Here is an 8,470-nt window from a genome sequence, read left to right on the forward strand (position 1 = left end):
AGGGATAACAAACTTTTTCTTTCAAGCCACAGTCAATGAAACACTGCTAACTTGTATGATTTAGAGAGGATTCTTAACATACACAACCCACTGCAGTAAAAATTTGAGACTGTCTTGGCTTTTGGCCAAAAGAATTTAGTCACTAGCAAGACCTGAAATATCTCATAACAATCTCATCTAGAAATACTAGGGCACATACCCCAAGATCAAATGATTAAGCATTAACAGAGACATGAAATAAAGTATTAGGGCACCCATTTTGAATCTCAGTGACTAGCCACAGTCTATGACAGCTCAATTAATTTCAAATAGTTTGTTTATGTTTAAAAGAAAGTACTCTTGATTAAACATTTAAATGTTTTCTATTCAAATTCTACATGTTTAATATTTCCAAAGGAATCTGAAACAGCACTGAATTTTAATATCAGAAAAATGAGTGTTTATTTAGTGTGAGGAACATATTAGTAGCCTGTGTCTTCAATATAGTTTGAGCTTTCTTAATTCAACAGATGCTGTTTTTATTTTTATTTTTTGAATGCTGTTTTTAAACACTGCTCCCTAATATTACCTTTCACTAAATTGCCAACAAAGGACATATTTAATCTCTACAATAGTAATCCTAAACATTACTTCAAAACAGCTACTAATTTAGGTTATAATTAACTGGCTTGACCTATCAACGACACTAGTGAAGCAGCTACACAGAGGTCCTTGAGGAATGGGAGTGACAAAGTAAAAGCCACTTACAGCTAATTGTAAAGGGTAACTCAGGTGGAATTTTGAACAAACTGAAGTTAATATTCACCTCAGGCTGATGCAGTGTTGATAATCAGAAGATCAAGCCTACTGACTTAGTGCAGAACTAGAATCAACAAAGAGCCTGTTGGACCAGATGAGGCCCTACACATCTGGCAAGCTTAAAGAACAACAAAAAAAGACTTGAATCTTCAGTAATTAAAAAGATAACATAGTACAGCCCACATTCTAGCATTCAAGCTACACATATGTCACGTGAAAAGAGAATCCTCTTCCAAAGTCAAAACGTGATTCTACTTAATGCAGATTGATTATCGCCCTTCAGATTTAAACACATCTTGGTGATATTAACACAGGAGGGTGTTGCTAAACAAGGCATACGCACAGTTGGAGTCTTGGAGAGCCTGTGAAGATACTTCATTCATTTGCAGGTATTACCCCAAGTTTAATAGCAGTAGGGGTTACTGGTTATGTGGACTCACTTTCAAATCAGGCTCTGGGTTCAGAACCAGCCAGTCTGTGCCTAGGAGCTATACAAAATACTTAAACCTTTATGTCTGTTTACGCATTGGGTTGTTATGAGGATTAAACATATAAAAGTCTGTGCCTGGCACAGAGGTAGAACAAATAATATTGGCTGTTACAAGTATTTGCTGAGTCTTCACTTGCTGGGACGAATGATATAACCACCTTCAAAAAAAGTAACCTTATAGTGATGCATATAAACACATAAAACACTGAGTACCAAACTGTATTCTAAGCACTTTATATATAAGAACTCATAAGGTTCTGAGAGTATCATTCCCAGCATTTTACAAACCCAATTTGTTCCGAGTTGGGTTTTTATGATTTTTATATGATTTCTTTCTCGAATAGAAATAAAATTTCTTGTACTCTGATGACATACGTAAGTGTTGCCCAGTACTGCTAACCAACTACTTTGAGATGGCAGAGATTAAATAGCTAACAACCTGCATAGGCTTAAGTGTAATAAAAACACTCAGGCACAAGAGACCTACTTCAGGAGCGCTCACAACTTCAGAGGTTGGGCCCTACTCTGCATTTAGGTTTCAGGATTGTGTGTAGGAGGTGGGCTGATGCTTTGTTCTCTTAGTCTCAAAAGACATTCTGGTTTGACAAAGACCACATCCACACTTTAAACACCACTGAGCAGAACCCGCATTCACACCGGTGTAACATTATTGAAAAGGGGCTTAGAAATAGCAAAGTGTGCAGTATCATTTTCTCATTCATTTTCAGAATGTAAAACATACTGTGAAAATACAATCTTTCTATCATGCAAAATAGTTCCTAGATGTCTTATGACCACCTGTGTCATATGTCTACCAACAAACATTTCCTTATAACGTATATGTAAAAAAGCTGCAACTTATTGAATTCCTCATAACCATCTCAAGAGTTCAAATTATGTTTAACATTCAAAATAGACATATCCATTTTTTTCTTTAAAAGCAACTATTGCCAACATTTTTCAGTCAATTTAGAGTTTTAAGAGCAGAGACTGAACTCTTCGGAAAGAGTAACACTTAAATATAGCAAAAGGGGCCTTTTTCCCCCCTGGTCTTCCCTTTGCAAAGGTAATCTGCTCAATTTAAGCAGAGGAAAATGAGTTACAGTGCAATTACAATGCAATGGAGACTTTTAGATATACAAACTTTATACATATGCTCCAAAAGTAACTTAACCCTATAAATGAATGGGTCCCATATCTTAATTACCTTTTTTCTTCTTTAACAAAATAGTCAAGCATCTTATTTAAAAACGACAAATTACGATATTCTTATTTTACTCCCTTTAATAATCTAATTAGAAGTCCTCCAAAGCCCAAAGTAGGATGTACCCAGCATGGTGCTGATGCACTCCATTCCAAGAAAAGCAAACATTTCATACTGCTAAATCTAAAGTGTCATAACATAAAAAAGTTCATGCACCTTTAAAATGTAGCTGATTCCTACCCCCCAAATCTTATCAACTCCCTCACCAAACTTGCATACAAATCCCCACTCAAAGCCTCTTGGTTGATTTAAATTCCATTTCTCTCCACACCACTCCAGCAGGTCAATTACAACAGCACATGTGCCAAAGAAATTAGAGGTTTTACTCACGCTCCCATTTTAAACGGGCACCTACTTGCAATTAAATCTCTCCAACAAGAAAAGTTTACCTGAGGCCACGCTTGCTATTTTACTAGAGGCCTAGCTTATTCTACCTGTCTCTGTGGTCTTGCCTCAGCTATGATGGCATACCTCCAAACAGCCTGGACTCCCCTAAACACCAGCTAACCCGACCTGTAGCCAACTCTTGCCTGTCACCCCGGGCAGGAAGCACAACCTAACATGTATACATTTGTAGGGGTGGGGTGGGTGGGTGTGTCGGGGGGATGGGGACACAGATTACGGTAGAAAGGTTTGGTTGAATACTCTCAACTTGGTAACAGAAGTTTTTTTTAACGAGGAAAACAAACCAACACTTCCTCCCTTACCTCCACCTTTTTCCAAGCGCGGGAACCTCCCAACCCTCCTGGAGCGCACCTTCAGAGCTTAAGGTCCCTCGGATCCCGAAGCCTCGGCCAGTTCTTGGTTTTTAGAACTCCCCGTCCTCTGGGAGAAATCAGAGGACGCCCGAAAGACTCGGGCCCACCCCGCGGCGCCCCGAGATCCTCCCCTGCAGGTCCACCTTCCTCGCCCGAGGCTCCCGTTCCAGTCCCGGAGGGAGAAGGGTTCACCTGAGGCCGCAGGGGCAGCCAATAGGAAAGTCCCCTCGGCCCAGCAAGTCGCCGCAATCCAACCCCCGCGCGACCCCCTTGGAAGGGTCCCCGCAGCCCAGCCCGCGCGGGCGCCTGCCGTCCCCGCCGCGAGAAGCGGCGGAAAGGCCGCGCCTTCTCTCCCCTCAGGATTACCTCGCAGCGCGCAGCCGGCTTTGTGCTCACCTCCCTCCTTCTCCGCGGCCGCCGGGACTGCAGCGGCCGCGCGATCCTCCACCACCGCCTCTTAAGCGCCGCACGGCTCCAGAGGGGAGGGCAGAAGGGGAGGGGGCGTGAGGAGGGAGGGACCTGGGCGCCGAGCCCTGAGAGGCAGGAAGCGGCGACACCTGGGTCGCGATGCTTCTAGCTTTCGCTCTCCGTTTTTAAAAAATACAATATAAACCCCTCTCTTTGCCCTCCCGCCCCGCGCCCCCGCGACCGTTACCGGCAGGCAGCTCACGCTCTGGCGGGACTGGCCGAGAGCCCCTGGAGCGTCCCCTGGCCCCGCCCCAAGGCTCCGCCCTTAGGCCCCCAGGCGCCTCTGGCTCCACCCCCACAAGCCAGCCCCTCGCGGCCCCCGAACGCCCCTGGTCCCACCCCTCGGGTCCCCGAGCGTCCTGGCCCCGCCCCTCGGAATCACAGGATGTTCCTGACCCCGCCTCCTCAAGGCCCCGCCCCCAACGCGGCCCCTCGGGCCCCTCCAGAGACTTGGTACCGCCCCCTACGGCCCCCTCCTCTCCCGCCCGCACCCAGTCTCTAAAGCCGCGGCCGCGGGGCCCTACAGGCCTGGCCTGTGGGAGGGCCTGGTGCGGGGCAGCTGTCTGGCATCTCTTCAGCGTCCTCCTCCAGCTCTACAGCTTCAATCCGTTGCGTGCCTTGCGGGAGGGTCGGAGGAGTAAAAGACCCCGACAGAATCTCGACTCCAAGGGATAGGAGGGGCGCCTTGGAAATGCAGCCCGCCCAAACCTGAGCGAGGCCCCCACCTCCCGCCGCCGCCGGCCACGCTCCTGACGCTGAGCCACAGCTTTCAGAGTCAACCTCGGCCGCCTACACTGGCTGCTGGGTCTTCAGCGGGAGGCCACTGCTAAGGTTCAACCTCCGGACGCCCCTCACAGGAGGGGCTGGGTGTTCTCAGCATAGTTGCCTGTGGGGGCGCCTCTTTCCCCTACTCACCTCCACAGAGGGGCAGGGGCTCTCTCTATCAGCTCCACTTGCACGCCTCAAGGGTCTTCACCGAGAATTTGGCCCCTGGCCTTGAGACTTTATGAGAGCTCATCTCTTGGAGTGAAAAGTCAAGGCACTGCCAGCCTTGAAAATTAATTCGGGGCCGGGTAAACTTTGCAGGGATGTGGATCCATCCACAGGTGACACTGCCCCCCCACCTCCGCCCAGACAAGACCTACCCTAGAAACAGACCTCCCAGCAACGCACACCTTCCTCTACCACCCACGACTTGCACACCCCTCCCGCATCCGTGTACTGCACGGACACAAATCCACTCCCAAGCCCACCCTCTGAGCGGCATTCTGGTTATTCATGGTCTCTTGGGTCAACCCCACCCTAACACACAACAACAAACTTCATTCCCCACCCTTATCTCCCTTCGTTTCCAAGGCATTGGCGACAGTCCACTTCATTTCCTTCCTCCTCTGCAGACTCTTCTCTTCCCCCTCAAATACTTCGTGCCATCCCCCTCATCTTCATCCCCTCCCTCTTCCCTAAAAATGTGCTAATTAAAATGTAGTTTCCTCTTCCCACATATGAAGTGTGGAAAATGAATCTTGTCTTGGCACAAACTGTGATTCATTTATCCTCGCTTTCTCTCTCCACTGGACCAAAGCTATAGAAATTTTAGTCTACCACCATCTCCCATATGCTCAAAATCTAACCATGCCTCATGGTTTTTAAATACCCCTAAAGGATGGTGGGGAAGGCTTCCTGGCTTTGGGGAGAAAATGTTTAGAAAATGCTTGGCCTGTCATTTTATTTGGCATTTTAAAATATCTGCAGTATTTGAGAGAGATATTGGGAGTGGCTGGATGTTTTCTTGCATTTAGAAAGCAAAAAATGAAAAAAAAAAAAAAAAGCTTGGCACGCATCAAGGTTAGCCGGTTTATGAATAGCCCCCCAAAAGTGCGTTAGGGGTACATACCAGACAATAGTCTCCACTGCACAGGACGTTTGCCTGTCACAGATCTAGACCTCCCCCCCGCCCCCAAAGGAAGACAAATTAACATAATCCATTTTAAGCATGTCTGATGAGCAATCCTTCCCGTGATCACTCCATTTCCCACAGTTTCTGGACAAAATGGATAAAAGATTTGCTTACCCGCTTAAGATGCAAGGCTTTCTTGTGTCCAGGGCAGTAGACGTGTGTGTCTTCTAGGTGGGGATTCTGCAGTGCTGCACAGAAACCCACTGCAGCCTCAGACCGGCGGCTGCGGCGGCTTCTCCCAACGCCGAGTAGTAAAGTGTGTGACTCTGGTAGAGACTCCACGATTACCATTAGGCGCTTGCTTATGAGAGAGGAGGCGGAATCTTTCTTAAAGGAATGGGTAGTGTTTTTCCTCTCCACTATTGCTTCATGAGAGGCTGAAAGGGTGGAAGCAGGGAGTTTTTTTGGACTGAGTATGGCAGTACAGCTGTGGGAGGTCAAGGTTAAAATTAACTGGGTGATAGAGGGACCGATTTAGTGTGAGTCAATGAAATGCTAGAAGCATTGGTTTTAAAGAGCCCTGCTAACTTCAAGCTCTGGGGTCCATGGCAAAAATAAAGTGATGTGCCTTGAAACTGACTAGTACTTTGTGTTAATAATTAATTTTGAATCATCGCTTTAAACTGATAACTCTACAAAGGGAGGTTATTTCATATTTAATACAAGAGCAAGAAAAGAATAATAAAATAAAACACACAAATGGGAACAAGAGTCAAGTCTTCCTAATACAAGCATATCTGGTATTTCAGTGAATATCAGTATTAGAAAATATTGTAAATCAACTGTACTTCAGTTAAAAAAAGAAAATATACTATTGACAGATCAATCTGTACTTGTAAAAATTATTATTTATAGAAAAAACAATAAAAATCTAAACTAATTTAAGAAAATAAAAGCTGGCTATTATGCTATTTCAGTGGCAATTAAAAGTTCAGCAAAATTAAGGAACTCATAGGTAGATTACTTTAAATGCATCCAAATTTACTATTTACATTATTAGAATGTGGTGTGTCCACACAGGAGGAAAATGAGTCTGCTTAATAACTTTAATTTTTATCTCAAATAATATTCCTCAATTTAAGCACTGAACATCTGAGATTTTTTTTCTTCAGTAGTAAATGAGGAGGTGTGGTCCCAAAATATGAGTAGAGAAAAATATGGAAAATATTCTGCGATTGATGTTTTTACACAGCTTTTGTTAACTACCAGTGATCTTGAGCAGGTAAGTAAACTTTTTTGTTCCATAGTCCCCTGTTTTTTAAAATAAGGATGTTGCTTTGAAATTTTCCTTTAGCATTCCAAAATACTATGATTTTTATGACAATTAAACATTTATATTTTTGTTATTTGAGGCGTATGTATTTCACCTTACACTCTGCTTCTCCTGAAAACTTGGATTAAAAATGTCTTTATTTTAAATGTATAAGCAGAGCTTATTATTTACAACTATTCCAAAACTATTTTGCAAATCACATATTGTTTTTGTAAAGCGAAAAAACTTAATTTTATCTGACTTATGATTGTATACCCAATTATAACCAATTTTCCTGCAGCAGAATCCTACAATATTGCTAAAAATACTGACTAACTGAAATGCAAAGTATGTGTTTAATAGCAATCGGAACATCATTTAAAAGAACTGGTTCATCATCATTGGTAGAGTTGGAACAGAGTTTAGAGCTCACCAACTCCAACCCTGTAATTTCACAAATGGAAAAAAATGGAAACCCAGAGAAACAAACTGGGGGCTCAGGGAAGTTAACTCGGTCTCTACTCTTCACATAGACAACCCCATGGACTGTATCCCACAAGGATCCTCTGTCCATGGAATTCTCCAGCCAAGAATTCTCCAGGTGATCTTCCTGAACCAGGGATCAAACCTGGGTCTCTTACACTATATGCAGATTCTTTACCATCTGAACCACCAGGGAAGCGCCTTCACACACACAGCAAATAAACAACATGTATGAACATACATACTGTTTCACAGACCCACACTGGGGCCTGAGCAAGACCTGTCACAACATCAAAAAGTCTTTCACTCATTTTGTGTTCATGTAGTATAAACTAAAGATATATCAAACAAGTGCTCGTAATGTGTGTAAATATGAATACAAATATTGCCTTCAGGCTTGGAGGTGTTTATGCTGGAAAGTAAAGAAATTTGTCCCCAGGGAATTTTTTTTTAAGTGACCTCTAAGGAAATTCACAAAAATTATTTGCAAACTCTTATTCATCTTCCACCCAAATGACAGGTCCCTGCACTTCTTTTCTTGCACCCTTTGGTTCCTCAGTTCCCTTTTGTCTAGATCCTCAAGAACGCCTGTGAAGAGGATAAGTTCATTTTGGATCCAGGGAGGAGAAAGTATTGTAGAGATTTAGTTCTGAACTTCAGAGATGCTTTTTGGAAGCTGCTTTTGGGGCTAAGGTCTAGCATTTTTTCCCCTTAAATCCTGATCTGATGTTCCTCATGAGGAACCTGGCATACCTCCCTAGTTGCAAGGGGGCATTACCTTAGATTAGCTGACAGAGCAAACTTGGTGTTTTGTGTACCTGGCAAGACAATTTATCACTTACATTTTTTAAAAAAAAGCCTCCCATAGGGAGAGATGGAGACGGAAATGGCAACCCACTCCAGTATTCTTGCCTGGGAAGTCCCACGGACTGAGGAGGCTGGTGGGCTACATGCGGTTGGAAAGAGTCAGACATGACTTAGCAACTAAACAACAACATAG

The 8,470-nt window shown here is 44.1% G+C and overlaps 1 protein-coding gene across 8 annotated transcripts in view; it reads right to left on the reverse strand.

Moving 5' to 3' along the window:
- ADD3 (adducin 3) overlaps positions 1-6,135 on the reverse strand; it is a 133,070-nt gene extending 126,935 nt beyond the window's left edge. For 3 of the 8 annotated variants that reach the window (XM_043475483.1, XM_043475484.1, XM_043475476.1), the window contains exon 1: positions 5,850-6,135. The gene's annotated coding sequence lies outside the window, so the exon portion shown is untranslated. Of the gene's footprint in view, positions 1-3,259; positions 3,359-3,676; positions 4,017-4,693; positions 4,908-5,849 lie in introns of those variants that run through there. The other 5 variants (XM_043475479.1, XM_043475485.1, XM_043475482.1 and 2 more) reach the window with 5 other exon arrangements.
- Between the last annotated feature and the right edge of the window lie 2,335 nt (positions 6,136-8,470).

The sequence above is a fragment of the Cervus canadensis genome, chromosome 8, assembly GCF_019320065.1.
Source record: "Cervus canadensis isolate Bull #8, Minnesota chromosome 8, ASM1932006v1, whole genome shotgun sequence".
Taxonomy (NCBI): Eukaryota; Metazoa; Chordata; class Mammalia; order Artiodactyla; family Cervidae; genus Cervus; species Cervus canadensis.